At 40.8% G+C, this 12,152-nt stretch overlaps 1 protein-coding gene across 1 annotated transcript in view; it reads left to right on the plus strand.

The window, feature by feature from the left end:
* Positions 1 to 12,152, plus strand: part of GPR156 (G protein-coupled receptor 156) — a 78,472-nt gene that overhangs the window by 32,734 nt on the left and 33,586 nt on the right. The window lies entirely within an intron of this gene.

The raw sequence follows: 12,152 nt of genomic DNA on the forward strand, positions 1-12,152 counted from the left end.
TTCACATCAGATTACAGGACAGAAAATGCAACTCCTGTCACAGCCTAGGGCAAACACTTCCAGGCCATTGCTGGGGCCAAGACTTGGAGACATTAGACAATGATGGAAACCAAGAGCCCAAAGCCAGCTGTCACAAGAATTTAGTCTGGGGTTCCAGCCAGTAGGTCGAGCCAGGAGTCTTAAGGGAACCCTGCCAAGGTTCAAGGTCCAGGCCAGCAATCAGAATTGGAAGACACAGGCAGTGCCCCAGCAGGAGGCACTCCAAGGGGCTCAGACTTCCGCTCTGTCTTCTCTGTGTGGTACATTCCAGCTGAAGGTGAGAAGACAGGTGAAAACCCTGGGCCAGCCAGAGCTCCTGCAGGACCTTTGAAATCAGGGTCAAGAAGGCCCTAGGAGAAGTTTGTTGATCAGTAGGAGGGACTCAGGGCCCAGGTGGCTGGGGTAGACTGAGGGTAAGTGAAAGATCACTGGAAGGAGCCAAGAATCAGGACTTCTGGATTAGCCATTCCTGTGTGGTCCCTATCTGGCTGTAAAATTGCATAGAGATCCCTTCATCTTAAAATGAAGGAATTGGGTTCACTCACTAATTTAAGCCATGTTCCTTAGAACCCTAAGACTCAAAACCTGTCCTAGGCAATTGGGGGTGGGGGTGGGGCTGGGGAGCAGCAAGTCTTGCTTCTAGAAATCTCCTTTTTTTTCTTTTTGGAGTACCCTTACAAGACTCATGATTTATCCAGGATAACAGACATTTAGTAGGGTTCTACTAGGTTCAGAGCTCTATAAACAGTGCTAGAGGCAAAGCTGAGTAAAACCCCAGCCCAGCATCATGAATTCCCAGATCTTGGCCCAGCAGGGTTGATTCTAGCAGTTGTAGTGGGGATTTTGCTCAGATTCACTAAGGCCCAAAGTTCTCATACCACAAACCTGAGGATTAGAAAGAAGGGGAGGAGGGAAGAGAAACCTCCCGTGCAGTACAGGCGAGTCTGCCTCAGAGAGATCAATTTACATGTCACCTGGTAAATGATAATACTCTGGTTCACAGCAGACGCCCTGTGATTGGTGTTTCATGTGGCCAACTGTGCTTGTGCTTTTTGCTCTACTTAAAATCAGGGCATCTGCTCTGTCCTTTGGGAAGTAATATAAGTCTTCTGCTAGGAATTGCTCAAGGCCTTTCCCACAGCTAAGGGGAGATAGGAAGCTGAAATCCCTGCTTCATAAATTATAACACATGCCTACCCTTTCAGGTCTGAGGTATTTGACAGAAGAGAATTTTTTGTGTTTCTAGTGTTCCCTGCCTCCGTGGCATTTAAAAATACCTTTAAAATATAACTACATGAGATGTGGAAACTAATTTTTTTAAAACCTACGTGGATGTGGCCATAATACTCCTAATTAAAGCCACTCAAGCTCCCTTCTAGTAAGAATACTTTTTGGTACCCTTTTTCCCTCTCATCACCAACTTATCTTGAATTTATCAGTATGCATTTTCATCACTGTCCTAAACCTGAGCTGTTATGTATAATGAAGTACTTAACAGACATTGAGTCTTATATCTAAAATCCACATTTCAGCTTTTAAAATGTTTGTAAGGTTGCATTTTAAAATTAATCTTTAGGCCTGTTTATAGTCCTGGAGAGCTATGCATTATGAAATTTGTATTCTAGAAATTTATATTCATAGTACATAAAAATAGCCATAACAAACATGTGTTCATATAAATAGGTTTTGTAAATGTCCCAATCTATACTGAGAAAATAACTGGTACTATTAAATTCTTAGACAGAATATGAAAATTGTCTTTGCAGTGAAAGCATTAGAAACCAGGGAGGTGGAGTCCTAATGAGCTGAGGACAGAAATTACCTCTCATTTGCTTTCTTGTCTCCAGTTCTTCTTCATACTTTGACAAGTAGATATTTAAGAATTGTTGAATTAGTGTCTGATGCAGAAAGTTCATTAAGAACATAATAATGAATAAAACATGGAGATGCTAAGGTCATCTGGTAAAGGGAAATTTGGGGGCAGGATATTTACCAAGTTTTCTTTTGCACTTAATAGCTAAATATTTTGATTGGTTGATTGAGACATAAATTCTAATGCATCTTTGGTAACCAGGTCAGCCTATTGTTCCTACTTAAGGTAGAGAAGCAGAAATGCAAAGTATGACTGGATATATTAATAAGCCAGAAGCAGGGAAAATAAGTTTGCTTCTGGAATAAGTTGAGAAGGAAGAGCTGGAAAGGGCCTTAGATTTCATCAGGTCGAAGCACTGCTAATCATTTAGCTCTTCTGCAGGCAGGATGTCCTTATTTATCCAGGTCCTCTCTAGCCTCAGTGCTGAATACAGGCCTGAATTGACAGAATCGTCGGTAGGGAGTTTGCTCTCTCTGTGTGAAACAAGGCTTAGAAGCACTTATGACTACAGGAAAGCAGGCAGATTTAGGGAGGCCAGGCTTACTCAGGACAAGCAGCAGGGCTGAGTATTTCAGTTCATGACAAAATACCCTTGACTGCCTGCAAAGGATGTAAAGAGAAGGCATGCATTGCAGCCTAGCTAGAAGCAGCAGCAAATCAAGATCAGCAGATTTTCTGAAGTCAGAATGGGATGCATGTTGTTAACCTCTGAGCAGATGTCAGCTGAGATCCTGTAGTCTGTGTGGTCATGAAGATGAGGTCTTATCCATCAATTGCTCGACAAGGGCTGTCATCATATCACTGGGCCTACATGGCTCTCGACACACGATGTAAGAGATATATCGGACAAAAGCATTTCCTGGGGGAATTCAGCCAATGGAAATGAATCTTTCAGGTGGCCTGATTTCATTGGAGACAAGTGAACACACATGTGTGTGCCTGTGTGAGCATACACACCTCCAAGATGCTGCACTTTCCTAGAAACAAAGAATGGGAGAGCAAAAAGCTTTATAAGCACCCCATTAGGATCCTTTCTCTCATTTATTTTTAGACTCCCTCAGCATCATACTGAGAGGGAAAGCTGAGAAGGGGCTCACCCAGATGACAAGGCTTTTCCATGGTATGGTATCTGGGATTTGCCAAGCGGTTAAAACCCTGTATCTGTGGAAGTCCATAGTACCTAACATATCTTGTCCCTTTTGTGTTCAGTAATGCAGAGAGTTTTCAGCCATTCTAGGAGAGACTAAGGGGATCCTCCTAAAACTCCTACCTTTACCCAGAATGTACTCCTCTTATCTTAGCATTACAAACATTGAACCAGCTCTAGACTCTCCCTCTGACTATCAGGGATCTCTGCTGCTTTATAGCCATTTGACTCACTTTCAGACAGATGAGAGCCTCATCCATCCACCTAACAGAGGAGAGAAATACCAGGGAAAAATGAGATGAAGGAAGAGGACAATGGACTTTCCATGTCCATCAGTGAATTCATTTATTTGTCTAACAAATGGTTATGGAATACTTGCCGTTTTTCCAAAGCCTGTCCTAGGAACTGAGATACAGACAAATAAACAGCCTGGCTTCTGAGGAGTAGAAATTGTCTAGTGGAACAAACGAAAAGGTTGTAATATAACATGACAATTGTGTTGGTGTACATATATCCTGGGGTAGTATAAGGACAAAGAGGAGAGGACCAAGTCTAGACTGAGGGCATCATCCAGACAGGCACGTGCTCTTATTTCTTTGAGTTCAGTGAAATGAGTCACTCACAAAGGAAATATGAAGAAATACCTCATAGAACAAATAAAAGGGTTGACTGGTAGTACAGTAAGCTTGGCTGATTGATTTTGGTGCCAACAGTCTACAAGGTTATACAATATTCTCCCCCAGCAGTCAGCTGCCTAGATATAAAACAGTGGATAGTAATTTTTTAATTTAACTATAGTTGATTTACAATTTGTGTTAGTTTCCAGTGTACAGCTTCAGTTTCTTCTGCATTATAAGTCGTTACAAGACATTGAGTACATTTCCTTATGCTATACAGTAAATCCTTGTTGTTTATCTGTTTTGTATATAGTGGTGTGTATCTGTTAGTCCCACACTCCTAATTTATCCCTCCCCCACTTTCCCCTTTAGTAACCATATATTTGTTCTCTATGTCTGTGAGTCTGTTTCATTGATAGGTTCGTGTCATATTTTAGATTCCACATATACATGATGTATGGTATTTGTCTTTCTCTGTCTGACTTACTTCACTTAGTATGATAATCTCTAGGTCCATCCATGTTGCTGCAAATGGCAGTATTTCATTCTTTTTATGGCAGAGTAACATCAGTGGATTGTACTCTTGATGCGAGTTTTATTGAGCAGGTTGCACCAAAAGGTCCTATTTGGAAAGGGAATTGAGTGTTGTTGAGAGTCAGTTCAGATAATTAATCAGAGGTTTGAAATTGAGTAGAGAAAGGAAGAGAGACTGTGAGGAAGCTAAGGAACCAAGGAACTGGCTGCCCAGAGCCTTCAGTGGGCAAACGTATTAGATGTAAGCTTATGAGAGCAGAAGGCTGAGGACAAGAGACCCACTTGTTCATTCATCAAGTATTTATTGAGTAATTTCAAGATATGAGGTAGTGTTACAGTGCTAAGAGTACATCACGAGCTGTTCTAATTGGCAAGTGGTAGTGTTAGTCTCTCAATCGTGTCTCTTTATGACCCCATGGACTGTAGCCTGCCAGACTTCTCTGTCCATAGGATTCTCCAGTCAAGAATACTAGAGTGGATTGCCTGCCATTCCCTTCTCCAGAGGATCTTCCCAATCCAGGGATCGAACCCTGGTCTCCTGCATTGCAGGCAGATTCTTTACCGTTTGAGCTACAGGGAAGACCTAATTGGCAAGAGAAGACATTAAATAAGAAGAGTTATAATATGTGAATTATGTAACATGTTAGAAGGTGAAAAAGACTATGGTGGGATGGGGTTGGAGAGAATGGAGTGGGACAAGAAGGATTTGGAGTCTGGTGTAAGAGTGATTTTAAGTGGGATTATCATCATAACCCAGGTTGAGAGGGTGACATTTAAACAAAGACATGAAAGGAGAATGGGAATGAACCACACACATATGTGAATTAAAATATTCCAGGCAGGGAGAACAATCACCTTGAAGCCTTAAAGTGTGAGAATCCCTTGTGTTTTCATGGAATAGCAAGGAGGTATGTGGCATTGGATGGGCACGGGGAAGAAGTAGGAAATGAGGTAGAGAGAGAGCAGGGACCAAATGTGAAGGCATTGTAGACACTGGTAAAGACTTTAGCTTTTCCTCTGAGTGAGACAGAAAGCCATTGCAGGGTTTTGAGCAGAGAAGTGACATGATCGGTATGGCTGCTGTGTTGAAAATAGACTTTGGGAGGATCCAGAGTAGAATCAGTGGGAGTCCAGTTAGGAGGTTGGTGCAGTAATCCAAATTGTAAAATCAGAGTTTGATAAGGGTGATGGCAACAGAGGTGGTGAGAAGTAGTTGGATTCTGGATATGTTTTAGGGATATAGCTAATAGGATTTCATGACAGATTGGATGTGGGAGGTGAGCTAGAGTTAAGTATGACTCCAGAATTTTTAGTCCAAGCAGATATAAAGATGAAGTTTCCATTATCTGAGCAGGATGGGGAAGAATGTAAGAACAGGTTGAGAGGAAAGCTAGAAGTTAAATTTTGAACTCATTGAGATCAGAGAGTGGAGTATTGGTGTTTAAATTTTCTGAAGAGGAACCATTTTGAATGATCATAAGACCCAGGATGTGACCCTTGGAGATGTGTATCTGAAAGTGGAATAAAGTGCAGTTGTTATAATTAAAGAATTTAAATTCTTAAAATTGAAAGGTTAATTAAATCTCTTCAGGTGGTCTCCTAGGATGGTGGCCCAGGCCCGAGAAAAAGAATAAGGGCCAGGCTGCTTTCACCCTTACGATACAAAGTTTGACTATAAATAGCTACAAGTCACACAAATATTAGTTTGACATGTCCAGAACTGGGTTCAGATTTTAAGCTTAATACATTAGAGATAAACGATTACATTTGCTGAAACACAACAGATAAAATTATGATAAAGTCACTTGGAACATACCCAGATGAGTCAGATTTATAATCTCATTGTAGCATGGATCAAAAACAGTGGATTAAAAAAACATTCAATAACTTTCACAATTTAATCTTAATTGTTTTGTTAAACAGCTTTTTGGAAAGATACTCATATTTGGTTTTAGATATATTTAAAGCTCAATACCATGTAAATTCATGTAGCATTTTAGAAAGCATGGCCCTGTGACATTATAGGAATGTTTTCTGATTGTCACAGCAAGCTCAGAAGTAATGTTAGCTCCTTTCACAGGCCAGGTTTCCAAACTCTGTCCTTAGCATCAGTAAGAAGAAACCTCAGGATGATCAGTCAGTCTCCATAATGCCAAGTATAATGAAACTCCAAGGTCAGACACTGATATTTGATTAAGATTTTTAAAAACATCATACTCTGAGCTGGTGGATGCTATTTATACATGTAAATTCATTAAAGATTATTGAAATGGTAATCCAGGTTTACACAGGTTCTACAGATATGGCTGGATATTTACCTCTATGTACTGAGACCTTACTTGAGAACCGGGAAAACTCTTGCCTTGTACTTCTAAGTAATAAATGAAAAATAATAATAATAATGAGATAGTTATAAAATCCTTTAAAAAAATTCGCACATTGTTTCTGTCAGGAACCCCATCTGGGCTTTTTATCTCTTTATAAACACAGGTAATCTAGATACTGGCTATTTATAAGTAGATAATATTTAAATCTTCTTGCCATGCAGAAATTAATGTTTGTGGTTGATTAAAATATTCAGCATATGCAGGCTTCATCTTTTAGTTCAATAGAAAAATATAAATGACATTAGTGGTTGAATTCCTAATAAAGTATCAAAGACAGTCTCCAGACTTAACGTAATTCACCTGCTGAATTGGAGATGATTCACCTTTCAGTGACTTCACAGGTGTTAACTTGGCCAAATGAAACATAAATTGTCTTCCATTCATTTTTTTTTCTTGAGGTAAGTTTTCAGTAAAACTATTTAGGAAAATTATCAAAACATACATATATAAGTTCATAACATGTCCATTTGAAAATCAATTTGCATCAACTTTTGAGATGTGAAGACTATGTAATGTATATTTTGTTTTTTTAAAAAAACAAAACACTAAAATGAGTTCTTCCTAACTAAATCAAGAGGGGGAGGAATTCTAAATCAGGATTCATACAGTACTGAACTACACAAAAGAGACCTGATTGTACAGTGGTGTTCACGTAAAATGGTCCAGAGACGAGTTAAGAAAGAAACCTACCAGTCAGTGATCTAGACAATACAGACATGTGGCTGTGAAAGCTGGACATTTGCTTGGTGAAAATCTCCTCATCAGATATTCGTGGCTGATGCCTAGGAGATCTCGTAAGAGGCTATGGGGAAGAACAGCTTCGTTTCTTGGTCTTGCAGGAGACCACCCAGTGGTCATACCACTGCCCAAGCTACTGGCTGCGCTGAGTGGCCAGTCCTGGCCAACAGTGCCCTGTTTTCTAAGTCAGTGTCAGAACTGGTCTCTCTGATGTATTACTTTTCTTAACAAATGCTTTGTGAAGCTGCTGATAATCACTGTTACTTTGGTAGTCAGTATTCATCACATGGGCATCCTGGGTGGCACTGGTGGTAAAGAACCCAGCTGCCAATGCAGGAAAGAGACATGGGTTCAGTCCCTGGGTGGAGAAGGTCTGCTGGAGGAGGGCATGGCAACCCACTCCAGTATTCTTGCCTGGAGAATCCCATGGCCAGAGGAGCCTGGAGGGCTACAGTCCATTGGGTCGCAAAGAGTAGGACACAACTAAAGCAACTTCAGCATACACGCACATTCACTACATATTCCCCCTTATGGGAAAAGACAAAGAAACTAGGGACGATTACTCTCTTTCAGCCCACAGTTTAAAGACATGATGACTGAGGATGTAGACCTATTAGTAAGTGGATAGGTAGGATAAGGCTAAATCTTAAATGGGGATACAGGAGACTTAAGGTGAACAATAGAAAATTTTCTTTATACATGTAGATTTCTTGCTAAGTGATGAAGGTGATATTTTAAGAAGATAAATGTGAAAATAATGTACAAGATACATTAGGACAGGGAAAAACTGGTATTACAGAGAGCTGAAGCTTATACCAAAAAACCTAACAATTAATGTTTTTGCATTGCCTTAGAGTATTCAAGGAGTTTTAGCACAAGCCTCATTTGATCCTCACAATACCCTGTAGGTACATAAGAAAGAAGATATTATCTTTATTTCACAAATGAGGAAACAGGAACCTAGACTAGTTAAATGACTCAATGAAAGTCACATAGCTGTGATTGGCTGAGCCAGGATTCCCATCTCACACCTGACTCAAGTTCCATTTCTCCTAACATGACTGTAATCTGGATAAATGTGACAGCAGTAGGAATAGAACGTGAGATTTTGAAATAACAACTGAAAGAGATGCAACGATTGAGTAGAGGTGATAAAGAAAGAAGTGGAGAAGGAAAAGGAAGAAGCAAAAGGTGATTCCCAGGTTTCTAAAGTCTGGAAGATGATGAGATTAATAACATCATCAGCTGTATTTGTAACATGCTTCCTACATGCTGGGGCCTCTCCATGCTACCACACACTTGGCTGTATTGCCTCATTGAATCCTCAGCCCTCACAACTCTGGTTTGGGAGGAGGAGAGTGTGTATTATTATTATCCCCTGTTTACAAAGGGAATACATGAAGGTTGTTTTCATGTTTGGAAGAAGAAAAAAAAAATCAAGGTTTTTACTCCAAAACTAGGTAAAGCTCAACTAGAGTCATTGGCCTATGGTGACTATACCTGGGGCTTGAGTCACAGGCAGAGTTTTGGTATTCTTGTGTGTGTGTGCGTAATTATGTTGCTGACTATGAAATAATCAAGCTGGGCTGGTGGTAGTTGTAATGGTTGTAAGTCCTGCACTGCCAAACTGTTTGTTTAATGCCTCCCAGATAAATACTTTTCCTGTCTTTAAAATAGACTCTAGTGTGTAGCTGGTTTTGCCTTGACTCTGGTCTTCAAGGTGGTCAGTCAGGGAATCCAGGTACATAGATAAGAATGCTTTCCCCCTCAGTAATTATTTTAAAATAAAGGTATAAGTACTCAGTAAAGAATCTGCCTGCAATGAAGGAGACTCAGGTTCAATCCCTGGGTTAGGAAGATCCCCTGAAGAAGGGAATGACTACCCCCTACACTATTCTTGCCTGGAGAATTCTATGGATAGAAGAGCCTGGCAGGCTAAAGTCCATGGGGTCTCAAAGAATTGGGCACAACTGAGCAACTGAGTGTAATAAGTATAATTACCAAAGGACTAGTAGTAAAATACTGTGTTTATGCAGAGTATACTATGAAAAGCTGTGACAAACATAGACACCGTTTTTAAAAAACAGAGACATTACTTTGCCAACAAAAGTCCATATAGTCAAAGCTATGGTTTTCCAAGTAGTCATGTATGGATGTGAGAGTTGGGCCATAAAGAAGGCTCAGTACTGAAGCACTGATGCTTTCAGACTGTAATGTTGGAGAAGACTCTTGAGAGTCCCTTGGATTCCAAGGAGATTCAACCAGTCAGTCCTAAAGGAAATCAACACTGAATATTCACTGGAAGGATTGGTGCTGAAGCTGAAGCTCCAGCACTTTGGCCACTTGATGTGAAGAGCTAACTCATTGGAAAAGACCTTGATGCTGGAAAAGATTGAAGGCACAAGTAGAAGGGGTCAGCAGAGGATGAGATGGTTGATGGCATCACTGACTCAATGGACATGAGTTTGAGCAAACTCTGGAAGATGGTGAGGGACAGGAAGCCTGGTGTGCTGCAGTCCATGGAGTCACAAAAAGTCGGACACAACTGAACGACTGAACAACAGAATACGTTATTTAGATTAAAACCCTTAAGTATTACATTACTTCTTAATTGTTACTAGTTATATTTATTTCTTAATTTTTATCAATCACAGTCCAGTTTAAGTCTGGTTTTCCCCTTAGGTTAACCAGTTCACTCATTTGTACCTTGTCTACAACCTCTATTGGTGCTGAGAGCATGTCTCAGACTCTGTCTGCCTTTCCCTATAATCTTCAGAATGCTCTGAAACCTCAAAAATCACTAAAGGGTCTTCCCTAGTGGCTCAGTGGTAAAGAATTCACCTGCCAATACAGGAGACAAGGGTTCAATGCCTGATCTGGGAAGATCCCACGTACCATGGGGCAACTAAGCCCACGTGCCACTACTTTTGAGCCTGTGCTCTAGAGCCTGGGAGCCCTAACTGCTGAGCCCACATGCTTCAACTCCTGAAGCCTGAGCAGCCTAGCACCACTATACCATGATAAGAGAAGTCACCACAGTGAGAAGCCTGCATACTGCAATGAAGAGGAACCCCCACTCCACAACTAGAGAAAGCCCGTGCAGTAACTAAGACCCAACACAGCCAAAAATAAATAAATAAATGATTGTTTTTTAAAAAATCACTCGAGAAGTAGTCCTTCCCAAATTTCCTGCTTTCAGTCCCTGCTTTCTTTCTCTTTCTTTCTCTTTTCTTTCTCTTCTTGGTCAGACAGAGAGAGGAAAACAGTTTACATGTCAAATAAAGTAAATAGTGCATGAACAACTCTCCAGACTTTTTTCAAATAGTATTTTACTGTAAAGCTCATTTTATTTTTAATTTAATTTTTTATTGAAGTTTAGTTGATTGGGGCTTCTTGGTGGCTCAGACGGTAAAGAATCCACCTGCAAGGCGGGAGACCTGGGGTTCGATATCTGGGTCAGAAAGATGCCCTGGAGAAGGGAACAGCTACCCACTTCGGTATTCTGGCCTGGAGAATTCCATGGAGAGAGGAGCCTGGCAGACAACAGTCAGTCCATGGGCTTGCAAAGAGTCAGACACGACTGAGCAGCTTTCACTTTCACTTTACTTTCATAGTTGATTTACAGTGTTGTGTTTCAGATATACAGTAAAGTGATTCAGTTATACATACATGTAAATATATATATGGAACAACAGACTGGCTCCAAATAGGAAAAGGAGTACGTCAAGGATGTATATTGTCACCCTGCTTATTTAACTTCTATGCAGAGTACATCATGAGAAACGCTGGGCTGGAGAAAGCACAAGCTGGACTCAAGATTTCCGGGAGAAATATCAATAACCTCAGATATGCAGATGACACAACCCTTATGGCAGAAAGTGAAGAAGAACTAAAGAGCCTCTTGATGAGAGTGAAAGAGGAGAGTGAAAAAGTTGGCTTAAAGCTCAACATTCAGAAAACGAAGATCATGGCATCCGGTCCCATCACTTCATGGGAAATAGATGGGGAAACAGTGGAAACAGTGTCAGACTTTATTTTTTGGGCTCCAAAATAACTGCAGATGGTGACTGCAGCCATGAAATTAAAGGACAGTTACTCCTTGGAAGAAAAGTTATGACCAACCTAGATAGTATATTCAAAAGCAGAGACATTACTTTGCCAACTAAGGTCCGTCTAGTCAAGGCTATGGTTTTTCCTGTGGTCATGTATGGATGTGAGAGTTGGACTGTGAAGAAGGCTGAGTGCCGAAGAATTAATGCTTTTGAACTGTAGTGTTGGAGAAGACTCTTGAGAGTCCCTTAGACTGCAAGAAGATCCAACCAGTCCATTCTGAAGGAGATCAACCCTGGGATTTCTTTGGAAGGAATGATGCTAAAGCTGAAAGTCCAGTACTTTGGCCACCTCATGCAAAGAGTTGACTCATTGGAAAAGTCTCTGAAGCTGGGAGGGATTGGGGGCAGGAGGAGAAGGGGACGACCGAGGATGAGATGGCTGGATGGCATCACGGACTCGATGGACGTGAGTCTGAGTGAAATCCGGGAGATGGTGATGGACAGGGAGGCCTGGTGTGCTGCAATTCATGGGGTCACAAAGAATCAGACACGATTGAGCGACTGAACTGAACTGAACTGAACTCCTTGGAAGGAGAGTTATGACCAACCTAGATAGCATATTAAAAAGCAGAGACATTACTTTGTCCATGAAGGTCTGTCTAGTCAAGGCTATGGTTTTTCTAGTAGTCATGTATGTTTGTGAGAGTCAGACTATAAAGAAAGCTGAGGGCCAAAGAATTGATGCTTTTGAACTGTGGTATTGGA

The sequence above is a fragment of the Oryx dammah genome, unplaced genomic scaffold (assembly GCF_014754425.2).
Source record: "Oryx dammah isolate SB20612 unplaced genomic scaffold, SCBI_Odam_1.1 HiC_scaffold_2, whole genome shotgun sequence".
Classification (NCBI taxonomy): Eukaryota; Metazoa; Chordata; class Mammalia; order Artiodactyla; family Bovidae; genus Oryx; species Oryx dammah.